We start from the raw sequence: 12458 nt of genomic DNA on the forward strand, positions 1-12458 counted from the left end.
GTAACATTTAAATTTAATCTTTACAAGATAAGAAAGGTCTGTGTTGTTTGTCTTCTTTTTACAAAGAAGGAACCCAGGCACTGTGAAACTAAGTAATTTTCTCTTGGTTCACACTGTTACTGAATTTGTAGAATTATGATTTGAACCTAGGTCTTTGATTTTCAACCACATACCTTTCATTACACGATTCCTCATTTTGCTTGTGTTAGTAAGCACCCTTTGATACTTTGGGTCAATCAGGAAGAAGATATATAAATGAATATTCATGAAAGGTGTTTCTGAGCTGTGAGTAGAAGAAAGCTAAAATTATGTCAAAAACCTGAGTTGAGATAAGTGTCAAGTGCCATCACCAGACAAAAGGAGGTTTGAATCATATAATGGAACCTTGAGTTTTCTTTCCCTTGTTATTTTGTGGAGCAATTCCTTTCCTTTGGACACCTACTAAATAAGAGAAAGAGGGGACATCTTCCCTAAGATATTTTTTTCCTGACAGATTGCATAAGTTGGTACCTAAATCCTTAGTGCCAAGTCTAGTATAACATGATAGTTACATGTTATACTAGACAAATGATAGTATTGCTAGTATTTTCTTTAATAATAAAAAATATGTACCTTTTAAAGACATACATTCCACTCCCAGGTACATATCCAAGAGAAATAAAAACATGTCATGCAAAAATTTGTACTTGGTTGTTCATAATTATGTTACATAAAGCTAAAAAGTTGAAAAAATGTCCATCAATTGATGAATGAATAAGTAAGATCCATATTATGGAATATCCATATAATGGAATATTATTCATCAATAGAAAGGAAAATACTAATAGATACTACAACATGGATATTGATTAACCTTAAAAACATACTAAGTAAAAGAAGCCAATCACACAATGGTGGAAAAAAGGAGAAGGAACTAAACAAAAAATATATATGAATGACCCATGAACATGGACAGCAGAGTGGGAATTGACTGTAGGAGGGGGTGGCAGGGTGGGATGGGTGAAGAAGGGAAAAGGGGGAAAAATTGTGACAACTAATAGAATAAACATGATTTAAAAATAAAATAAAAAATAAAATAAATATGTTAAAAATAAGAAGCCAGTCAAAAGACCATGTATTGCACGGTTCTATTTATATGAAATGTCTAGAATAAGCAAATCTATAGATAAGGAAGGTAGATTAGTGATTGCCTAGCACATGAGTGTATAGAGGTGATGGAGAATGAGAAGTGACTGCTAATGAATATGGGATTTCTTTTTGGGTGAACAAAAATGATCTAAACTTAGATTGTGGTCATAGTTGGACAACATTATGAGTACACTAAGAAGCACTTTATCGTACACTTTAAGTGGGTGAATTGTATGTTATGTGACTTGTATCCCAAATATTTTCAAAGGTACCATATAAACAGTATATATAATCAACCTAGATCAAAGTCATCTTAAAAACAAAGAAACTTCTCTTAAAAATTAAAACAAAAATGTAACAAGACTATTTGTCATTAGTAGCACAGTAACACAGAGATGAAATCTTTTAAGTATCTGTAAAACTCAGTAATCTGAATGTGCATTCCAAGGACATATAATCTTAAGACAGAAAGGCAAGAAAGAAATGTAAAATATATTTAGTAATTATATTGGTAATTCTATTTTATAATCAATATGTCTATGGTCAGGTTCTGATGTAATTCATTAACTTCATTATTTACCCATAAATATGTTCATGTCTTTAGGAATTTTTGCTTTAGAGTAAGTGAAAGACAAATACTGATATCAAATGGGCTAAGGAAAAATCTTTAATATTAAATTTGAATTGTTAATACCAATATAAATTCATGATACATTTTTACTTAAAAATATTTAGTTCCTAGCTCTATCCACTGAAAAATTCTTGGAAGTAATGTCAACACAAAAGCAATAATCACTGAGCCCAGATTGAGATCTCTGAAAATCTGTTCTGACTAAAAGGAACAAACTCTCCTTGGAGAAATATGGCTGATTCCACATTTTGGTAAAAAGTGTACAAGATTAGCATGGAATGTACAAGATAATCATGCTAGAATGCATGGAAATGATCAAAGACCATTGTGGTTATATGAAGAGGACTGACGAGACAACTTTGAAAGGATATTACAAGCGAAAGATGGGCATCTGTACACAAAAAAAGACTCCAAAGGATCCAAGCAAACACATTAAAATGTATGAATTCAAAATGAAAGAAAACTCATTGGTCATCTTTAATGATTGCTAGATCACCAAATATTTTAAAAACTAAAAATTAAAATATTTTTCTCTTGCTTTAGAAACTGTGTAACCAAGCATTTTTTTCTTGTTATACAAACTGTGTAAACAAATAGTTGATGAGCAAAAGTTCTTAACAGAAGAATTTCAGCTACTAAATGCAGGATGATAGAATAAGGAAATAATCAGGTTGCAACACCTAATGAAATAATACATTTTGACTGCTAAAACAATTAAGAGAATAATTCAGGAGGAACCTCATACTGGAGATTAGGCTGACAGAACCTGAACCCACTGATAAATTTTAAATCATAAAAAGACACAACCAGGCATTATGTGCCTCTAGACATGATTTGATGTAAAGAACTCAGCATCACCCAAGGTGTAGTTGTGTGAAGAAAATTAAATTCAATTATCCATGAATTACCATTTTACAGAAAATAACAGAGGATAGAGGAACATGCTAAACAACAACCTAAGGAAGCAATAAGCCAAGTCCAGAATGGGGGAATTTCTGTAAGATAAATGAGCCTTTTTTTAGCAAATAAATTGCAAATAATAATGATTAAAAATATTTTTGTTGTTGAGTAAAAGATATCTGAGAGACTTATCAACCAAATGCAATCTGTAGATTCTGTTTACATACTGTTTAAGAAAACTAGAGTTCTAACTAGTGTGGTTCAGTGGATTGAGTGCTGGCCTGCGAACCAAAGGGTTGTCAGTTTGAGTCCCAGTCAGGGCACATGTCTGGGTTGCAGGCCAGGTCCCTGGTAGGAGACACTCGAGAGGCAACCACACATTGATGTTTCTCTCCCTCTCTCCCTTCCTTCCTCTCTCTCTAAAAATAAACAAACAAAATCTTTTTAAAAAAATAAACTAGAAGAAATTAAAGTAGTCCAAATATGAGCTTCTTGAAATGCTGTGTGCCCTCTCACAGTTAAGTGTTCGGGCATAGAAAGTTAATAATCTGCCCAGCATATATATATGATTATTGATTGGTTGACATGTTAAACTAGGCAATGTCTTAGATTCCTTTCTTCTTTTTTTTCTATTAATTGTATCAGTTACTGACTTCTATTAAACTTTTCCCATATTGCCCATTTTGTCTATAACATTATTTACTTTCCTAACTGCTACATCATCTGACATCTTTCCTATACATTTTACTTGTTTGTCTCTCCCACTGAATTGTAGGCCATGAGGTCAAGAACATCTCTCTTTTGTATAGTGCTATATTCCTTTCTTCTTGAAGACACTAATTCCAAAATTATTTGAAGAAAACTACTCAATAGGAAATGTACCCAGTTATGTAGATACTGTTTCCAAAGATGGTGGAAACCATATCTCCCATTCCACATGCTCTTTTGCAAGGAGTCCTTACTACTCACCCATCCAGAAGTGAAGTCTCTCTTCCTCTACTACTTGATTCTGGGCTCACCCTGTGTCTGGCTTTGGCAAACAATGTGATGAAAGTGAGGCTGTGTAACTTCCAATGCTGGACCTTAAGAGAGTGCCTGCTTCCTCCTTAGAGCCTAAAACTACCATGTAAAGAGATCCAACTACTGTACTGGAGAGAGAGAGAGAGCATTAAAAAAAGAAGTGCCCATCCATTCCGTAATTGTTCTATTTCTCTCAATTAAGATAACATATGTCAATGAAGTCATCTTAGGCGTTCAAGTGGCAGTTATTTCAGTGCCACAATTGAACAGAGCATGCAGCTGATCCATCAGCTGAATGCAGCCTAGGGAATGGCCCCAAATGAAGCCGCATGGTGAAGAAGAACTATTCAACTGAATTCTACCCAAATTCTTGAACAGATATAACAATTGTTTTAAGTCACTTGTTTGTGAGCAGTCTGCAATATAACAATAGAAAACTTGGAATATACAGGCTAAACAATGGGATGTAGTCTTGTCTTCTATAAGTTTTTAGCCTATGTTTAAGCCTGATTTAAATCCTGCAAGAAAGTATTAGACCAATAAATGTTTATTTCACCATTTAACAAGCTACAAATATGTAAAGGTTGAGGAAATAGCTATAACATTGAACCAAAGACACTCTGCAAGGACTTTGGGTTTGAGCAAGTAAGTTGGTCCCTAACTGGAATAAACTTAAGTGTTATATAATAGCTCATAGTTGAGAGGAAGAGAAACAAGGCTATAAAATAGCCTCATCTTTCTGATGGCTGAAACAGTTAGACATCAGTGTTTTTACAATTTTCTTTTATTATTTTTCAAAAAGAGAAACTTGTAGGTATTAAATAATACCATAGAATGTAGAGAAACTTCCAAGACAAAACACACACACACACACACACACACACACACACACACACACATATATATATATAATTTCTACAGATTTGGGAAATCATGAGCATGTGAACTTTTTTTTGAATTTTTTTTTATCCTCATCTGAGGACATTTTTTCATTGCTTTTTAGAGAGAGAGAAAGGGAGAGAGAGAAACATCAATGTACAAGAAAAGCATCAATTGGTTGCCTCCTGTACACACCCAGACTGAGGATCATACTTACCTGGACCAGGGATTGAACCCACAACCCAGGCATGAGCTGTGATTGGGAATAAAACCTGCAACCTTTTGGTTATGGGAGGATGCTCCAACTAATTGACTCACACTGGCCAGGGCAACCATGTGTACTTTCGTTTTTAGTACTCCCACCCTTATTATCCTGATGAAATACTACACAATCCTAGATTCTTAGCTATGATGGTAGTTGTTTTCAATATCATCACTGTCATCATCCTCTTTTTCAGGGAGGAGGACCTGAGTGGAAGGTAATGAACACAAAGGGAGAAGAGAAGGACACAGAGAGGGGGACATAGCAAAGGAAGAAGGGAGGAGTTGGAGAAAGGAATGATATGTTAAGAACTCTTGGAAAAGACTGAGAGAGATAAGGGGAATAAGGATCAAAGAAATAATAAAATGGCATAAGATTTGCAAAGAAGTTTTCTGTTCATAAAGAACATTAATGTATGTCAGCTAATATTTTTAAACCAGCTAATGGTGTTTTATTATATGGATGAGGAAATACGGATGGGGCTGAAAGACTGTTATTTTATTATTTTTTCCTATTAAAATATTTATTGAATGCACACCTTGTACCAGTCACTATGCTAAGTGGAAAAAATGTAATTGTTAACAAAACAAACATACTCTTTGCCTTTATAATTTAAAGTCTGGTAGAGAAGAACAACGTCATTCAAATAGTCACAAAAGTATCTGTAAAATTGCAACATACTCAAAAAACATTGTACTATGAAAACACTGAAAAAAAGATATGATCTAGTCAGATAATTCTCACAGGATTTTGGACAAATTGCACAATTACCTTGCTTAAATCTGTCTTAAGAATATATTTCACCCAAATATAGTGGTACATTAAGGAATCAAAAAACATTTTCAAACCGCTCTTACATTTTTACAATTAAGTAAGTTTTCCAAAGAAGAAATGAAAACTTGGCTTTATTTCTATGCACAGCACTGTGCCTCTACAATGCTATCATTTATTGGATCAGGATTCTACATTCTATAGCCTTTGGTCAAGAACTGGCCAACAAGGATACTTGGAGAGAGAGGGCTCCATGGGGTGAAACCCGCTCTAGACATGAGAATTTAACCACCATTTATTTACTCAGCTATGAAAGTGTAACTTAGCTGTCAGCCAGATGATTGAAGTCTGTGCCTCTGATCCATAAGTTTTCCCCTTTTAGACAACTCTAAATAAATGTTAGCTTTATGCACCACCAAATAGAAGAGACTGTGATCAAATAAGAATTGTATTCACAAATTTCTGCTCTAGAAGGAAAGTGTACAGTATAACATTGAACATCCAGTAGCACTTCTACTCTAAGGACATAAAACCAAAATGAACACCATCTTCTCAAATAACCCCAGATGATTTCATGTTGTTAATTCATTAATTCTTCTAACAGCCACGGCCAAGTTTGATAAGAATAAACAGAAAACTACAATACAAAGAGTTGAATTAATGCACTCTGGGTTCCCCAAATTGAACAGGAACCAGAGTTGTAAAGCTCATTTTTCTCAATATAGGCACGAGGATTTCTGAATGAAATGGCCACTGTTGACCTGTCCTAGAAATGTTCATTTTTACCCTAAATGCTAATTAGTCTATTCAATAGTCTGTTTCTTTTTTTCCCCACATTTGATTTGAGTATCTTCACACTTATATATTCTTCGCAGGCTTTGATTATTATGCAAGAGTGGAGTTTGGGCTTTTAAAATAATTATTTTGTCTTTGTTATGTTGATAAATAATAACTTCATGTGAGAGTATTTGATCGTAAGTTTCAACACTACTATCTTTTCAGTTCATCCTACTTGTCTTCCCATATCTTTCTAATCTCAGTAAATTCTTAGCTATCTTACAGTTACTGATTTTTTAAAATTCCACTATGACAAGAAAACATACTCTGTATGAATAATATCCCTTATTGGTGAACATATCGTGTACACTTGAAAATAATGTGTATTCTGTCGTTGCTGGGAGTGTCATTTAAGCCCAAGTGGTTGGCAGTGCCATTCATATCGCTTACGTTTTTACTGAATTTTGCCTAGATTATCTATCAAATACTGTGAGACCACTGTTGCTATCTGTAACTATGATAATGAAATTGTCTATGTCTCCCTTTAAATCTGTCAATTTTAGTTTCATATATTTTATTTTTTATTTAATCTCTATTATATTTTTCCCACTACCATTTCGTCCCCTTTTACCCCCTCCCCACAGCATTCACCACACTGTTGTCCATGTCCTTGAGTCCTTTCTCTTTTTTGCTCAGTCCCTCCACCCTCTAACCCCTGCTGCCCATGAACTGTCATCTATTCTCCATCTATGAGTCTGTCACTGTTTCTCTTGTTAGTTCAGTTTGTTTGTTAGATTCCATGTGTAAGTGAAATCATATGGTATTTGTCTTTCTCTGACTGGCTTATTTCACTTAGTATAATTGTCTCCAGTTCCATCCATGTTGTTGCAAAGGGTAAAATGTTCTTCTTTTTTATGGCTGAGTAGAATTCCACTGGGTAAATGTCCCAGAGTTGTTTTATCCACTCATTGATTGATGGACACTTGGGCTCCTTCCATATCTTGGCAATTGTAAATAACACTGCAATGAACATAGGAGTGCTTATGTTTCATATATTTTAAAACTGTATTATTAGCTATATACATATTTATGATTGTTATTTCCCTCGTGAGTTAAACTTTTATCTTTATGGAATGTTCCTTTTTATCTCTGATTGTCTTGAAGTGTAATTTTATCTGTTATCAAGCCCTCCGCCATCTTTCTTATACTTGTTTGCATTGGTGTATCTTTTCTCCATTTACTTTCAGCTTATTTGTGTCTGTATTTAAAATTTTTTTCCGGTAGGTAGCACATATTTGGACTTTTTTTGGGGGGACAATCCTTATGATTATCTCTAATTTTTCTTTAAGATTTCATTTATTTATTTATTTATTTATTTTTAGAGAGGAGAAGGGAGGGAGAAAGAGAGAGAGAGAGACATCAATGTGTGGTTGCCTCTGACATGCCCCTTACTGAGGATCTGGCCTGCAACCCAAGCATGTGCCCTAGACTGGGAATCAAACTGGTTCCCAGGCTGGCACTCAATCCACTGAGCCACACCAGGCAGGGCTGATTATCTCTAATTTTTAATTGGAGCATTAAGTTCACTAACATTTATTATAATTGCAATGGTTAGATTTAGTGCTTTTATTTAATTTTTGCTTTTCCCCTCTGGTTTGATTCCCTTTTGTCCTCCTTTACTACCTTCTTTTGGATTACTTGAATTTTTTTAGAAGTCCATTTCAGTATATCTCTTGGCTTTTTAGCTATACCTCTAAATATATACAATGAACACTTAACAGCATGGTTAGAGTTATCATTATTTAATTAAAATATAGAAAACCTTGTACCTGTATAGATCCACTTATTGCAAATCTCCATTTTTTATGCTGAAATCATCATTATTACATGTTAACAATTAAACCCTACAACACGACGGTAAAATATTTTTAAAACAGTCACTTATTTTAATAAGAGATGATACAATCTTTTATATCTACCAATATATTTACAATTTCAGATTCTATTTATTTCTTCAAGTTTTGAGCTTTCATCTATACCATTTCTCATCACTCTGACAACTTCCTTGAGAATTTCTTGTAATGTCTGACAATGACTTGTCTTCCTTATCTGAAAATGTCTTTATTTTACCTTTAGTTTTGAGGGATATTTTCACTTGGTTTATCATTCTGGGTTGATAGATTTTTCCTTTCAGCACTTTAAAAAAATTTTTTTCACTATCTTCTGGTCTCCATTGTTTGTGAGAAGGAATAAGCAGTTATCTGATCATTGGTTCCCTGTGTTTATAGGTCATTTTCCTATGGCTGCCTTTAATATTTTCTGGATTTCTCCTTTGCTGAATTATGCACTCCCCCTCTCTCACACACTGTTGCCCCCCATTGGCTGTGGCTGTCCTGGACTTTGTCCTCTGATTCTTCATGTCAGAGAGACTACTGATTTTCTATTGGAGTTTTAGGCCATGAAGTGCCTACTGTGGCTTTACCTCAAGCTAAAATCCTTTTTATTTTCTACCTTGTTAATTTTTACACATTACTCATGACTCAGCTTAATTATCTTCTTTTTCAAAAAGATTCTCTGAATCTCTATAGCCAGCTGGGTGTGTCCATGAGTTCAGAATGCATTTGGCTGTATTTAATAGGAAATACTATTACAGTGACTTAGAAAACACCACATAGGTTTTCTTTTTTAATATGAAATTTAGAGGCAGTCAATTCAAAGCTGATACAGCAGCTCAGATAAGACATTAGAGACCTAGGTTTTTCCCTGTCTATTAGCACTTTTATATGCATAAATCTTTTGTCCTTATAGCCTCAAAATGAAAGTTATATCCCTAGACAATATGTTCATTTTCCACATAGGCGAAAAGGCAAGGTAAATTTCCAACTCAACCTGGTTTGCCTAGGACTTCCTCACTTTTAACACTGAAAGCTCCAATTTCTATTAGTTGAACCAAAAAATCACATGAGATTCACCTATAGTTTTTGCTTTCCATGCCTAGAAAATATCCTATAAAAAACAAAGCATATTCATCCTTCTGCAGGGTTAAGATCTGACCACGCTCTGGTCACAGCTCATGTTCACAGTTTTGGACCATGATTGCATATGGCTAGATTCCCTGGGTTGTGGCATTAACAGTTTAGTTGATTATCTCCAGGGACTATTCCAGAATTTACTTAAGTAATTTTTCCCTAAGAATGGCTTAGTTAAATATTGATATCATCTGGGTTATTTTACCAAGTTTTTAAAGTAATAGTTCAACATTTATGTTACAAAATAAAGTACATATAGTAAAGAGCAAAATCAAAATACATACTGCTTTTAATGTTCTCAAATGTAAGTCCTAACAGTAAAATCAAATAAGTGCAAAGAAATCATAAATTTCTGATAGATCCAATTAATAAAACGTTTAAATACAAATATACTTAAATTAAAATAGGATCATTTATATTTATGCTAATCATACTAGAACAAAATTTAAATGTCATTTTATAGAGGAAACTTATATTTTCATGTGGGTGGAGCTGCCTTAATCAGACTGTTTCTGTTATCAAAAGAGTTTGAGAACATCCAACAAGTCATTAGTATTAATTATGAATTCCAAGACAATTAAAATATATTTCTACCTTGTTTATTACTTGCTTCCTTCAAAACTTTAACATTTCATAGTCTTAGGAACAGGATATAGAGCTTTCCATGGTAAACATAACACTATATAATCTGGCTAAAAATATGTAAGGTCTTTCTTATATAACCTCATATTATGTAAGCATGGTGAGGAATGTATAGTATGCGCACAGTGTTGTAAAAACACAAAACAAACACAACAGCCACTAGCATTTTCTTTTTCCTTGGCTCATTTTTTTCTTTCCAGCTTTACCATGAAACAATGATTACAAAGAGTGAATACTAATAAAGCAGCCCTTACTTTTTAATGAAGGCACTTGTTATATATTTCCTTTCATATCTAAGAGTTATTTGACACAAATGCTTCTCAGCCATGTTTCAGTAATGCAAAATGTGCTTTTTTTCTACAAATGAAACCAAGTAGTTTATTTTAATGTTAAGAATCCCTTGGGTCAGAAATGAAATATTTTTTAGCAATGTACCCTGACCTCACGACTCCCAAGGAACCGCTTTTCTGACTTCAGTTGCCAATTTAACATAAGAATGTAATTGTCTTGCCTGAAGGGCTTGGAAGTAAAACCTCCTAGAAAGCTTGGTTGTGACATATGGAGATATTTGAACAGAATGTGGCCCTCCTCAGTAAATTTTAATGAGTCACTAATTGAGGAGGTATAAAAATTCCCTATTATATAGCCTCATTGGTGACCACTACCTCAAGTCTAAGCTCTCCCTTCCTGTCGACCCTACAGACACAGACTAGCTAGGCCCTAGAGAGCATTTTTCACCTCAGTCTGTTAACTTGCATACTTTTCAGTCCTCCACTTCCAAATCCAACTTCATTCTAGCCCTTCAAATATAGAATATCATTGTGTCTCTTCAGTTAGAGCTCTTAACTACCAAGTATATCCTTTTTTCAAAGTCCCTATGTTTTCAGTTCTCTATTAATAATATAGAGAAATATAATTTAGGAAATGTCTTTCTAAATTTTTCATAGCTGCTGGTAGCTTAGACAACAGAAATACATTACAGTAACTATGCCAGCACAGTGAATGTTCAACTTTAAATGGTTTAATATGAAAATATTAGGTGATCTTTGTATGACATCAAGACACTATAAGATTATAGAATTTTCTTTATTTTTAAAGGGGAAGGTAAGGAAACAGAGAGGGAGAGAAACATCATTGTGCAAGAGAGAAACAGTTGCCTCTCACATGCCCCCAACTGGGAACCCAGCTGGCAGCCCAGGCATGTGCCCTGCCCAGAAATCGAACCAGCGACCTTTCAGTTCACAAGCCAGTGCTCATTCTACTGAGCCATACCAGCCAGGGCTAATGAATTATCATATTTGTGAAATTGCTCTCTTTCGTCAGAACTTTTATTATGTCCACCGTCATTAGAACTCTTATTTGGAAATCTGCCAATGCTATGAAGGCTTTATCTTTACCCTCCATTGTTTTACATTAGTCTAATAGCACAAAGCAGCCAGTTCCCATGTTTGAGAGCCAAGAAGCACCCACACAGAAAATATGTGTATAACTCTACACCTCCCCCTTTTATATTTACCTCTTGCCTCATCTTTTAGTCAAGGCACATTTGGGTATATCCTAAGTAATGTCAAAGAAGGCATCTTTTATCTCATAGCATATGGAAGGAGTAAAATTTAGGAAGACTAAAAATTAGTAAAGTGGGTAAGTAAGTGGAAAATATTATAAACTGGTGGAAACTTCAGTTTTACAAACATATCTATAGATTTATATTTCCTTTCTGAAGAAGCATCCTGGAGAGACTCTGATTTAATTACTTTAACCTCAAAGCACAGCAGAGGTGTATTCAATAAATGGAATATTTATGGAATAATATAGTTAATTAAATAATAATAATTCTTTTTTCATTGGAAAATATTATTTATGTTGCCTGAAGAATAAAGTTTGTTAGTAGAAAGGTAGAGTAGAAAGGATACTGGCCAAAACGATAACTTGAGTCTTAGCCATTTACTAGTGATATAACTTCTATCAGGTCAGTTCACCTCTCTGGACTCAGTAACCTTATTTGAAAAATAGAGAACAAATTCCTCCTCACAGGGTATGGTGAGAAAAAATACAAAATTAGAAAATTGATTTATAAAGCCTAAAATATACACAAAGGTAAAATGATATTTTTAAGTTAAAATAATAAGAAAACAGGAGTAAAATTTTATCTAAGAAAAAAGATTTCCTGGAATGTTTTCATACATATAAGTTTAATCGCATAAAAAACATAGTCTGGAAAATTGAAAGGAATCTTGGAGATCATATTTTAACATCTTTGTTGTACAATTCAGGAATCTGATGACTAGTGATGCTAAGTGCATTGTTCAAGTGTATGAGCTGTATTTGTGTGTGCGCTAAAAATCCCTTTCCCTCAATTAAAAAAAAATGTTGCTCTGTCTTAATGTGATAAATTATGAGAAAATATTTCTTAATAGCA

The 12458-nt window shown here is 34.0% G+C and overlaps 1 pseudogene; it reads right to left on the reverse strand.

Annotated features, from left to right (window-relative positions):
• LOC129069736 (transcription factor BTF3-like) overlaps window positions 1-12458 on the reverse strand; it is a 151500-nt pseudogene that overhangs the window by 13644 nt on the left and 125398 nt on the right.

The sequence above is a fragment of the Pteronotus mesoamericanus genome, unplaced genomic scaffold (assembly GCF_021234165.1).
Source record: "Pteronotus mesoamericanus isolate MK-2021 breed Mesoamerican mustached bat unplaced genomic scaffold, CSHL_Meso_final contig_24, whole genome shotgun sequence".
Classification (NCBI taxonomy): domain Eukaryota; kingdom Metazoa; phylum Chordata; class Mammalia; order Chiroptera; family Mormoopidae; genus Pteronotus; species Pteronotus mesoamericanus.